This window comes from Podarcis cretensis, assembly GCF_951804945.1.
Source record: "Podarcis cretensis genome assembly, chromosome: 17".
NCBI lineage: Eukaryota > Metazoa > Chordata > Lepidosauria > Squamata > Lacertidae > Podarcis > Podarcis cretensis.
This window is the reverse complement of record NC_137187.1, coordinates 17380118-17394353: the sequence shown is the minus strand read 5'-3', so window position 1 is coordinate 17394353 and position 14236 is coordinate 17380118.

Sequence of the window (14236 nt, the reverse complement as noted above, 5' to 3'; positions counted from 1 at the left end):
AAGCCAATACCTTTTCATTGCTGTAATCAATAAAGTTGTGGCCTTTTCTAGCCCATTAACCTTATATCACGTGTCCCTGTGTCTTCTTTTCACGTCGCGGTGGTCGGGTCCTCGAACCACAACTTTAAGAATGTTAGGTGACAGTTAAAGGCTTCAGAGGCCCCTCCAACTCTCAGAACCTGAATTTTATTGTATAGGAAGTCTTTTATGATGCCTAACTTAGTTTCTATGTAGCTGAGGGGTATTCATAAATGTTTTTTTTCTTTCTATAAATGGGATCATCCTCAGAAGGTGGTCCTTCTTGTGACTGGGCCCCTGGACACACCCCTGACTAAGTAGGTTTCGTTTCTAGGTCTAAGTTTCATTTCTCTAAATAGGCATCATGGGTCACAGCCAATCAGGAAAAGGGCGGGGGTGCTTAAGGAATTATATAAGCATCAGTGCAAGAGTGCCCTAGCCACTTGATTGGCACTGCTGAAGATTCCACACACCCCCGCCCTTAGTGTAGGACGTTGTGTGAGTCACCTGTCTTGGGACAGGGGCTGGGTAGGATTCTTTACCCATTTGGCAAATTGGCACTGGCCACTTGGTTTTTATATATATATATAAATTTTTTATTAAGGGGTTTTTTTTATTACAATAGTAAAAGAAACAACATAGCAAAAAACAAACAAAAAAAAGAAAAACAAACATAAAAATTAACAACATATAATAACCAACTTTTCTTCATTATTGGACTTCCTCACGTCTCTCGCTCCTACTTTCCAAATTTATTGAGCTTTAACCAGCAATTTATCACCTTGTTTCCATTCTTATTATACATTTTTCCAGTATTCTATCCCTGACTTTGAATATTTTTAACTAGGTCTTAATTCTCTAATCTTACCATGATATTTATTCAAAATTTATTTTTCTCATAAAATTCACTCATTCTCACAATCTTTTCACCAGATTTTATGGTGCCCTGTTATATTCAAATCTCTCATCATTCTTAACACTCATACAATTTACAGTGTTTTTGTAGATAGTCCTTAAATTTCTTCCAGTCCTCTTCCACTGCTTCCTCTCCCAGGTCTCGGATTCTGCCGGTCATTTCTGCTAACTCCATGTAATCCATCAGTTGCATCTGCCATTCTTCCAGTGTGGGCAAATCTTGAGTTTTCCAATATTTGGCGACAAGTATCCTTGCTGCTGTTGTTGCATACATAAAAAATGTTCGATCGTTCTTTAACACCCTCTGGCCGACAATGCCCAAAAGGAAGGCCTCTGGTTTCTTAGGGAAGGTATACTTAAATACCTTTTTCAATTCGTTATATATCATTTCCCAGAAGGCCTTAACCCTGGGGCAAGTCCACATTCAGAATATGCAATTGGGCAAGTCTCCAGGACCAGATGGGCTTACCTCCAAATATTTTAATGGCCACTTGGTTTTTTGCCTACCCCTCAGCAATAGCAATAGCAACTTTTCAGGTTGGGCGGTTAGGCATTGGCTTAATTTTGTGTGTGGAGGGGAGGTGTAGCTATCACCTGCCCCTCAATGATCAAAAGGTATTCCATTAAAGGAATCTGGGGGTCCCGGATCTTGTCTAAGTCCGCTTGATGTGCTAGGGCCATGCCGGGGTCACAGGAACCTCGCAGTAAGCTTCTGTCGGGCAAAACCCCGATGTTGCTGCCCTGATGAGGCAGTAGTCTGTTATAGTCTTCAGCCAATGCCTATGCCAATACTGCTCACATCTAATTTGCAATCAGTAAAATTGTGGCCTTAATGTTACTCATCAACCTTAATTCTGTGTCCGTGTGTAGTTATTTCATGGGGGGCTGACTTGGGGCCTCAAGATGCAAATTGTATCTCTGGTGATGCACACTCTGTAGCTATAATGTCCATACTTCCTGAAAAGCTCGTGAAGTTCTCAGTAAGGCAGTGGGGAGGTCAGCATGATGCAAACACGTGAGCAGTAGAGCTGGATTGAATCCACCAATGTGTTTGCACAACACCAACCTTTCCCAACTGCTTGCCCTTTTGAAAGCTGGATTCTTTCATGCTGTATCCTTAAACCAGTTTCTTGTTTCTCACTGTAGTGGTAGTAGAGGGAGGACCTCATTGACCACCTTACTGGACTATCAGAAGATGAATACTGGCAGCTTTCCAAGCTCTTTCTGTGTCTTTTTGCCCTCGCTCAGGGCAAAGAAAGTTTTTTCCTACAGCCCCGTAATGGTAGCTTCTTTAAGAGCCGCACAATGAGAAAATTGGATGGAGTGATTTCTGGGTGGGCTAGTGAGGTCTTTTATGTCATTAAACTGTTTTCATTTCACAGGTGTACAAGTTTCCATTCTGAATGAGCTATAATAGACTGTCCTGTTATTCACCATCATTTTCAATCATTAAGTATTGAACTACTTGACAGTACTTCTTTCCTCCAACCTGGTGATTTTGTGTGAGTGATATTGCAGATGATATAATATTATCCTCATGTTGAATTGTGTGTATGTGATTTATTTATTTTTTAAGGTTAATTGTGTGGTTTTGGTGTTCATGAAAGAACGGTAGGATTTTTCCATACATATGTCTACTCAGCTATCCTAAACATGCTTGCCTTTCCTGTAAAGTCATGGAAGATAATACATTTTCTTGTTCCCAGTTGCCTTGCAACATACTTCTTCTCACATTGTACAGTATTGGGGAGGGGGTGAAATAATGTTCCCTAGAATTGATGCATCATCTATGAAATGTGAGTGGCTACCAGTCTTGCTGGCAGTGTGCTATCTCCAGCATTGGAGGTGGTTTGCCTCTGAACACCAGTTGCTGAGGAACACATTATTATTGAATAGGATGTCCCTATTTTCATTGGAGAAATGTTGGAGGGTATGAGCCCTCTGTACAGCCCAGGCTATCTAAGGGATCATATTGTCCCATACAAACCTGTCTGAGCAGATCTTTGAAGGAGGCCCTTCTCTCAGTCCTGTTGCTCTCACAGGTACATTTGGTGAGGACACAGGAGAGGACTTTCTCAGTAGCTGCTCCCTGATTTTGGAATTCACTTCCTAGAGAAGCTAGACTGGCTCCCTCCTTGTTGTCCTTCCATCAGAAGCCAACATTTCCCACAAAAATGAATTTCCCAGAACGTTAGGTCATAATTCAGGGGTGGTACATTTTATTTCACCATGCCTCTGACATGAGTTCTCACATAACATGCAAGATCTCATGCAATTTCAGTGAGATCTTGCTGGAAATTTATGAGATCTCACCTGAAACCAGTGCTGATGACACCTAAAGGCTTTGCCGCCCCTGGCATAACTGTTTGGGACTAACAGCATACAGGGCTCCTTTTTGGGCAACATATTTTCATGAGAATCCCAACCAACATTGCCAGAGAGGCATGAAGGCTTGGCATATGTAAATAAAGAACTGGGCAAATGGACTGAAACGGCTGCATGATCCCGACATGGATTTTAAGTGTTAAGTTTGCCATGAGTTTATAATTAGAGTTGTACCTTTCACAGAGCTAGGGTGTTCAAAACTGCACATGAGGAAGAAGAAAAAGCGACAACAAATAGAGCAAATGACATCAATCAGCTTTAATCTGGCAGATTTTGTTTCTGGACTGTTGTCAAATCTACAAAGGTTTACGAAGTAGGAAAGGCTTTTGGAATCATCAGGATAAGGGGGGGGGGGAGTACAATTGCCTTTAATTATCCACACATTGGCAATAATCAGGGGGAAGCAGGGAGGAAAACTTAATGTGTTATGCCTCGAGCAGCTGCAATTCAAACTGTCTAGAATGAGTAATGTTCATAAATATCTGAGTTTGCTATTTCCTATGGCTGTAAGACATGGCAGACTTAACAAGCTCAATAGCAATATGTAACATCTACTCCCGGCGCATATTGTGGAGAGGCACCCATATATATGTTTGTAAGCTATGAAACTTTGTGATGTTCTTGATGCTGCTATAGGCTACTGATGTGAAAGCTGACTCTAGTTAGAAGAGATATACAGTTAGGCCAAGGGTGCCAGCAGGACTGCCTTCATCACTGTAAAGCAGGGATGGGGGATCTTTATCAGACTGAGGGTCATATTATTTGCCTGGGGACCTTTCCAGGGGCCACATGCCATGTGGGTGGGGCCATAGGCAAGTGGACTAAGCCCCAAGTTTATGAAAGACTGCCTCATACCCTATAGACTCTTCCCCAGGCATAGCTGTCAATGTTTTCCCTTTTTTAAGGGAAATTCCCTTATTCTGAATAGGATTCCTTGCAAGAAAAGGAAAAAGTTGATAGCTATGTCCCCAGGTGTTGCCAGACTTCAAGAAATCCTTTCCCTCCCATGGTGGGAAGGAAAGAAAAAAGAAAAGAAGAAGAAACTACCAATTAGTTTATTCAATAACCATAGCGAGAGACAAAGGAATAAGGTCTCTCTCTAGGTAATGACATTGCTTCATGTAAAGTCCCACCCCCTCAGTCTCTCCTATACTACGTCACCCCTGTGCCAGCTGATCTGTGCTTTCTGCCTCTGAGCATTCTGTTTTGCTACTCTCAATGCAAGCCCAGTCCTAGGAGAAGGAGAGTCAGAGATGCTGTCTCTCCCCTGGTGCTGCTTCTTCCTGCTGCTCTCCCAATATTTCCCAGCTCCTCCCCTCTGCAGCCTCTGAACTGCGGTCTTCTGCAAACCACTGTTCTAAATCTATACTGTCTGCCGCTTCTCGGGAAGATGCAGGAAGGGGGGGGGTGGTTCCCACCAATCCTCCTCAGTCCAGTCCATAGCTGTCAACTTTTCCCTTTTCTTGTGAGGAATCCTATTCAGAATAAGGGAATTTCCCTTTTTAAAAAAGGGAAACGTTGACAGCTATGGTCCAGTCCCTGACAGGGCGGCGGGTTCTGGCGTCCCACATCCCTCAGAAGTTTGGGGTGGCAGCGGCCTAGGAGAGGGGGATTCCAAGTCATGGAATTTCCTCCCTACGGAGGTCTGCCTGTCTTCTTCACTATACAGTGTTCAGCAAATGCTGTGGTCACCCGTTAAACAAAAACACTCACAAAAGGTGGGGAGGGGTGTGGCTGAGGACGGTATGCTGCCTGAGGAGCCCTGAAGACAAGGAGTTCTTCATCCTGTTATAAATCTTCTATATACTTGACTCCAAACCCCTTCTTCTGTGGTTGGTTTTGGTAATCTTTTGTAATGTGGCGCCCCGTGAGAAGCCAAAATTTGGCGTCCCCAAAAGGATCTTCTCAGTTATTAATCTTATTAACCCCCTCAGTTTGCCACCCTTTGTGGGGGTACAGCTGTACCACCCTAAATTGGGCATTGCCTTCTTCAACAGGTAGAAGGTGAATCCAGATAACCATTTGCCAAGCTGCAACTTAACTATGATATGCACATAAACTCCTTAATAAGGCAATGATACATTTTGTGCTGTTCATTCATGTTCTAAAAATAGTCTGTAGCGGTTCCACGTTAAACACCCAGTCTCTCTAGCTCATGTGTGAATTATATTGCTTCTTTTTATTTATTTGTGGAATGTATGTTCTGCTTTTCAGCTTGTATTCCCAAAGTTTCATTGACTAAATTACCATTTGAATAAAGTATTTAAATGACTTTCTTTCAGCGGCGTACTTCAAGCCAAAGATTGGCTGTCTCCCAAAATCTCTTCTGGGTTTCCTTAGCATATTTGTTCATATCAAATGATATATTGGGTCAGTTCTGTAATTACACAGGTACTTTTTAGATTTGTGTCAATAGGAATTTTTGCTGAAGAGTCAAAATCTAAAGGTTTCTTCATAGCATAATACTTGATTATCCCTAAAGCAATTGATCATATGATTTTCATTATAGCTATGTTTGTATAACTAGTGTCAGAGACTGGCTGGATGGGGGGAAGTGGTGGGCACCGACTGTCTAAGAGCCCCTGCAGGGAGGATATGGAAGAAGAAGACTTAGACCCCAGATCATGGTGGTGGGATACTGGGGAGCATTCTGGGAAAGGGATGAGTTGGGAGGTGCTTGAAGCAGGAGGTTTTGAGCAATCAAAGGAGGTCAGAAGAAGAAGTTCCTTCAAGGACAGGGCTAGAGGCTGAGAGTAGCATTGTGAGCACAGACTCAGACAGCAAGGATGCAGAGGTTGCCCTTGCTACCCAACTTACACAACACTATCAAACCTATAGTTATGTAAATCCAACTAACAATAACACCCACAACATAACTGACTGTGTTTAACTACAGTCATGCCTCATGTTACGTTTGCTTCAGGTTGCGCGTTTTCAGGTTGTGTCCCGCAGCGACCCGGAAGTACCGAAAAGGGTTGCTTCTGGGTTTCGCCACTCACGCATGCGCAGACGTGCAAAATGACATCATGCGCATGTGCAGATGTGGTGAATCGCAACCTGCACACACACAGACATGGGTTGCGTTCTTTTCAGGTTGCAAACGGGCCCCCGGAACGGATCCCTTTCGCAACCAGAGATACAACTTTATATGAATTCTTTATACATCACATAAACATACCTCTTTTCACGTTATCAAATTAAGTAGAAGCAATAAAAGACCAACATTTTGAGCAGGAAATACAAATAGATCAGTTCTTATATAAGTAATGTCCAAATAGAAGCTTTTTTGTGTTCCACATATGTCTTTGCGAATGCAAGTGTGAGACGCAACAACTTTAAGAAGCAGTACTTGCAGAAAATTAACTTGTTCTTTGTAATGTTTCACATATGCCTTTGCAAACTATAGTTGTTGTATGCAGTTGCTGTATGCAGGTGTCAAGCGAAAGATATGAACATATGCCTTTGCAAAATATAGTTGCTGCATGCAGGTATCAGACAAAAGAACTTAAGACAAGGATTTGCTACCCAACAGCAGGACAGTCCCAGTTCTACTGACTCTTCCCCACGACACTCCAATTGAAGAGAGTCCTGCATGTTGCTGAGCAATGGGCCAGACAGGCCCAGAGGAGGAGCCCACCCCCTTGATCTGCTTGGGAGGAATCCAGAGTGAGAGGCTAGAGGGGAAAGGTGGGGACACTGGTCAGTTTCAGCAACATCTAACCAGAGGAACTCTGTTGTGTTGTTACTTTCTGTGAATAAAAACTAATTGCATTTCATGCCTCATGTTCTTTCCTGCCTTGTTGATGATTTGTACTTGCCTGGCAGCACCTTGACAACTAGAAAGTTATAGAAAAGGAGGTGAGACATCTGAACTCAGCGATCATTTGAACTCTGGGCAAAGGTAAGACATCTGGAGTCTGGTGTTGTTCTCTCACCTACAAAAATCAGTTTGTAAGGACATGTCAGTGTGATTGGTCTGTCTCTTTTCTCAGTCTAAATTTTAATTTTATGGGTGTCTTGGAAAATACTTTTCTCCAGATCACCCAGATAAGTAGCTATCCTCCATCTGGATGACCCACAGATTATATTTAACTGGGAAATGCAAGTATGTTATTAGGAGGAGACAAACTCCTAGCCACACAAGCTTGTATATTGAGTCTCTGGGTAACTGTATTTGTTTATTTGCATTATTTTTCACACATAGTTCCTGATCAGCATTAACCTAACAGATTATAATAATGGCAGCCATTCCCCCACCCCTTGTGCTGGTCCTCCTTCTGTTTTTTGTCTGATAGGCATTTAAGGTGACACAATGCTACAAGATTATCTCCGACAGTGGATTAAAAATATATATCCTAATATTTGAATGTGAAAGAGAGAAAGCAGAAACCTCAAAGTGCAATTAAAGGAACTTAAACATGTTAGAAGAAATGGTTGTGGTTCAGAGCATGTTTCATTATGTAAACAATGCAATGCATGTTTCAAATCTGAAGTTTTTAAAAAGTTGTCTGATAAATCTGATATGAAGTAAATGGAAAGCTACCTATCCATTCTTAGCTGATTCCACACACAGTCAAATGGATTTCCAGTCACTTTTCCTAACAGGATTTAATCTGGGGAGTGAATGTGCATAATGAAGCGTTTCTTTTTCTCCAATTGATAACATTTCCTCCCATTAGTTCTACATGCTCACTAAATGCACATCTTCCCTTCTTGTCTATTATCACATGTTCTACATAAGATTAATGGGAAGTGATTCATCAGAGGTGCACATTTTTTGAGCTTTAATTTTTAGTGCTTCGTTTCATTGTTGCATGATAATTAGATCATGGAGGAAAGAGGCTATAATTCATATGAAGGGTAGTGTTGAATTATCATGTCCAAATGATTCCATATGTACTTGACAAACAGTAATCCGCCCCCCCTCCCCCAAGTATCTAAATAATATGAAACTGCTATTTGGAGAAGAGAGAAAGCTGGCATATCAATGACCAAATGTATGTAAACATAAAAGCCCAGTAGGATTTCTAGCACTAAAATCTAGAACAAAAACATTGTTCTGCTCTTTTGTTTGGATCCTGTGCATATTTTTTTGGAGGGGGTGAGGCTCGTGTATGAGAATTTTGAGGTAGATTGTAGTTGTAGGGTTGGAAGGAACAAATGCTCTGATCTAATTCTGTTCCCAAAGGCAGGTCTATCCAGAATCCCTCTCCCTTGCTACTTCTATTCCCCAGTCCTCCAAACCCCTTTTGATGGTGACTGGGAATCTTGCAACCCAGCCTACCGCAACCCACAATGCCATGCTAAATTTGGGACCGTTTGGCTTCCAATCAGTCAACACCCTCCCATCAGATGTCAAGGAAATAAACAACTATCTGACTTTTAGAAGACATCTGAAGGCAGCCCTGTTTAAGGAAGTTTTTAATGTTTGATGTTTTATCGTGTTTTTAATATTCTGTTGGGAGCTGCCCAGAGTGGCTGGGGAAACCCAGCCAGATGGGTGGGGTATAAATAAATTATTATTATTATTATTATTATTATTATTATTATTATTATTCCCTTAAAACTTGTTGAGTGATAGCAAGACCCTTAGGCTTGAGACAGCAATAGGACTGCAATGTCTTTCACACCAAAGGTGCATCAGATACATAAACTGAATGAAATGATGTCTTGCTTGACTATACATCCCATTCACAATGGAACTTTATACTGGAGATTGTGTCTGTGTTTCTCTGTGTGTGTGTCAGTGCTACAAGTGCCAATAGTGTCAAACATGAATCAGACGCCACACAGGCATTCATGCTGACTATCATATGGTTTGCGGGTAAGGGAGCCTCATTATCTTCCCATGAGTTTATCAGTATCAGACTCATTAGACAACATTAGTCAATGTCACTAAGAGTAATCATTTGCGACTTACAAGTGACTCTTTGTAGGGTGAACACAAGTACCGTATTTCACCCCTACCTTAAAAAGATTACTCCACCTGGCTCATAGCAGTAATTGGCCTATGTAGCAAGCAACAATGTTGTTTTTTTAAGAACCATTTTAGAAGCAACAGCATGTGCTATGTGATGCTTGTCAAACACATTGTTGGAAAAAGATAGTTGAAACTATGTCTTAAGTTTACTATCCACATTAAGCTTTGAGGCTTATTCACATATTACAGCTTTTACAATGGAATATTCCCCATTGTTTCTCATTCAGCCTGGATAGCTCAGTTGGTTAGGACATGGTTCTGATAATGCCAAGGTTTCAGGTTTGATCCCCGTATGGGAGCTAGAGGTCTGGTTTGAAAGCCATTTAAACTTGGAATGATCAAATTTAAGCTGCTTTTGTCTCACTGAAGTCTGAGGAGATGAATCTGAAATCTAAAATTCTGGCATAACAAGTTTGTGGATTGGGTCAGTAGTGATGCATTTACAAACAGATTAGGAAATTCAATTTGAGTAGAGTGATCTTTGATAAGAGTGCCCAGCAGAATGAAAAGTCAGATCTATAAGGCAGTTAATAGGTTTGCTCTCCTGTACGTTCCAGCTGCTGGCAATTGAGAAAAAGGCAGCAGGAGTGGAAATGGAATCAAATTAATCAAATCAGAATGAATGCTTGGACTCACAAGGACAGGACAATTTTCAAAGTGTGCAGATCAAGGGTGGAAACGGAGGTAGTACCAACTGGTAGAAAATCAGAAGGAATCATGTTCTAAATGATTTGGGGTTGGGAAACAGATGTGGAAAGGGACCACATAAATAAACCTTTTTTAAAAATGCCACACTTATCTTACAAAATCCACTGCTTTCAGCTTTTGACTGATTGAAACTGGGGAAAATGTCAGCACTATCTGAAGAAGTGTGCATGCACACGAAAGCTCATACCAAGAACTAACTTAGTTGGTCTTTAAGGTGCTACTGGAAGGAATTTTTTTATTTTATATTTATAAGGTTGTGTTTGGTTTGGTTTTAGTTTCCTGTCACTTCAATAACTTCACCACTGAGTGGTGCAGAAATTAAATAATACTGCTAATACTGTAACAGTAATAGTAAACATAATGAGCACATGATCAAGACAAGGTTATGCGCATTTAGAATTTCTCCATGCCATGCACCAGAATGTTGTGTTGGCTGGTTCCATGGTGAACTACAACTCCCATCATCCTTGACCATTGACCAAGCTGGTTGCAGCTGGTGGGATTAGTAGTTCAACAACATCTGGAGGACCATGTGTTGCCCACATCATAACCGAAAAACAGTGATGGGAAATGGGATGCCGCCAAGCTTAAACTCAACACAGAGTCTATTCTCAGCAGTCCCTGCACATTCCAGCTCTAAGTCCAATGTAGCTTTCTTGTAAAGGAATCATGGGTGGAACGGGAATGATCAGAAATTCTCTCTTGGTTCACTTTGTTTCCACATCCAGGGTTTTCTACCAGGACAGCAAATGAATGAATGAATGAATGAATGAATGAATGAATGGTAAGGGTAATGGGATGGAAAGTTGGAGGCACCATAGAAGGTGGGGACATTATCTCATTTATCATTCAGCATCCTTAGCATCACCATCTGGCTTCCAGTGAGGGAACTGCAACAAAACTCTTATTTTCTCAGCATCACCATATGGCATCTCTTGGTTGAAGAAGACAGTAACTTGTCAGTTGTGAGTCATTAATGCGAGAAGCACATCCAAGAATTTACGAGGATGCAGAATTTGAAATGCTAGGACCATTGCAGGACTGTTATTAGTTGGGCAAAATTAGCTGTTGCCAGAAAGTCCATGGGAGACAGAAATGAAGAAAGTTACATGTTTCAGTTATACAGTGGTACCTCTAGATACGAACAGGATCCGTTCCGGAGCCCTGTTTGCATTTAGAAGTAAATGGAAGTAGCGATGGCACATCTGCGCGTGCGTCGCTTTTCACCACTTCTGCGCATGCACGTGACATCATTTTGAGTAACACACTCCATTACTTCCGGGTTGCCGAGGAGCGAACTCAAACACGCTCAACTAAAAGTGTATTCAACCCGAGGTATGACTGTATTATGTGATGTAGATCAGCCATTGAAGAGCCAAATCTGACCTAGCTACTCTCCTGGCTCACTTGTCACCCCAGATACAGGAGAATAACTGTGGCGACGACAGAGAATGGGGAGCAGTAGACTGAGTACACTACTGTAGCATTCGTACAGAGCCCCTGGTCATTTCACAGACTATTGACCTGTACACCACTACTTTATTCTTCCACTGTCACAAATTTTGTGGAAAAGACCCAGGTTTCCCCGGTGAGGTATTGAGTCTCAGTCAGATAGAGCTGACAATGAAGATTAAAGTTTATTTCAAACACAAACAAGTTATAAAATATATTCAAAATGCTGTCACTCTATTCCTTCTCAGTCTTGTCCATCTCTAACTCACCCTTCCTCTATCTTCCCCTGCCCCAAAAGAACCAACCAAACTAACTGTCAAAACCTCTGGGCTGAGCCTCAAAATCAGGTAGGCTCCGCCTCCAGGCTTTCTTATTGGTCAGCCTATTAACCCTTTCTCTCCCGCAGTACAAATGTATCCCCAAAGAATGGGCAAATGCCACAACTACCTTCCATCCATTTCTTAACATGGCCAACCTATGAAAATAGCTGCTGATTAGATGTGTGATTTTAAAAATTGCTTTGGTGATGCAGTCCTTGTTTGAGATAAACCCCATAGCAAAGATATACACTGGTACCTCAGGTTGCATATGCTTCAGGTTACATACGCTTCAGGTTACAGACTCCACTAACCCAGAAATAGTACCTCAGGTTAATAACTTTGCTTCAGGATGAGAACAGAAATCGTGCTCCGGCGGCACGGCGGCAGCAGTAGGCTCCATTAGCTAAAGTGGTACCTCAGATTAAGAATAGTTTCAGGTTAAGAACGGACCTCCAGAACGAATTAAGTACATAACCCGAGGTACCACTGTACAGTAAGGTTTTACCCAAGAGAGATGAATTACTGAGGTTCCCTTTGCTTCAAGCTAGCAGGCTTTCACCTTATTTCATTAGTCAGAAAAGCACAACATGCCTATTTAGGTACAAAATAATTATTGGCATTTTAGCATATTGGTTTATTATACAAGTTGAAGTTCGCAATAAAATATGTAAAAAGCCCCTCCCCTGCCCTCAGGTCTAGATATTATGATTCTGACACAATACAAGTTGCCTAGATACATTTGGTCTCACATTACCTATAAATAATTGTTTTTATCTCTGTATCACATTCTGAACAACTGAAGTGTGGGGACTACATGCTGTGCTGTAGTGTGGCATGAGCAATATGAAAACTGCATTTGAAATCAAATGGGATAAAACAGTAATTTTAGATATTAGATTGTCTTGATCTGGTGCCAAATTACTCCGCTCTTTACTATTGCTGTCTGCATGCCAGTGAAGTTTATCTAGAAATGCCACAGCTATTTATTAGTGGAGAGTGCCCAGGTATCACCATAGCACTGAAGTGGCACACGAAAAAAGATGATTTCCCGTTGGGTGAAATTTGAGACCTACCAAATGGCAGATGGTGCAATGGGTCCGTGTGTCTGGCTGTTAACCAGAAGGTTGGTGGTTCGAGACCACCCAGGTCAGGATTCCTGTATTGCAGGGGGTTGAATTAGATGACCCTCAGGGTCCCTTCCAATTATACAATTCTATGATTCTATGAAATACATGGCAAAGATTGACAGGTTAGGACCCATTTCTCAGTAATTCCCCAAGTATCTACCATCTCTCCCAGGCCCTTTTACATCTACTTGAAACCACTGAATGAAGTCATTTGAAGATCCTGAGATGTCATCAATATGCTAGCGATACACAGCTCCACCTCCTCCATTCCCATTCATCATTTTCCAACTTCTGATCCCAGAAAGCTGGTAGAGGTTTGTCAGCTCAGGAGTGGATCGAAGGAAACTGAAACATAATCTTTTAAAGGCGGCCCTTTGTAAACACCATTACAGTGATTCTCTATACCTGGAGCTGTCTCTAGAGAGAGTTTGGACTTCTTAGTTGGTCTAAAATGCTGCTGCTGGGATGTTGATTGGTTCCTGCTAATTGGAACATATATAATAGCAATTCTTTACCAAATATGCTGGTCACCAATTTGTTTTCAGGCTTATTTAAAAGTAGTGATCTTTACTTTTAAAATCCTCAGCATTCCAGGACCAGCTTACCATGAGGATTACTTTGCCTGTATGAACCCAGCTGAGCCTTAAGATTGGCATCAGATAGTCTACTTTCTAGCCCATCACCACTGGAAGTACAATGGACTCACCAGGGACTGATGCCCATTGAAATTGGCAGAAACACCAACAGCAGATGGAGCCAGAGTCAATGGCAGACACAGCCAACTAATTCTAGTTTTGACCTTCATCCTCCCGCCCTATTGAGTTCCTGGACGGTTAAGTCCTGTCAGAGACAACTATGGGGTTGTGGTGCTCATCTCGCTTTCAGGCCGAGGGAGCTGGCGTTTGTCCACAGACAGCTTTCCAGGTCATGTGGTCAGCATGGCTAAACTGCTTCTGGCACAATGGGACACCATGACGGAAACCAGAGCAATGGGACACCATGACGGAAACCCGCCGCAGCAGTACCTATTTATCTACTTGCACTGGCATGCTTTCAAACTGCTAGGTTGGCAGGAACTGGGATAGAGCAACGGGAGGTGACCCCATCATGGGGATTCGAACCACCAACCTTCTGACTGTCAAGCCCAAGAGGCTCAATGGCTTAGACCACAGCGCCACCTGCATCCCTACTACACAGAAACTAAGGAGAAGGAAAGCTGAATTTCAGTGTTTCCCCTTGGACTGGATGTAAGTTAGAAAACAGACAGCTGGGGGCAAACTGCACATGGCAGAGTGCTGCCCTATATGCCCTAATGGACCAAGCTCCACTGG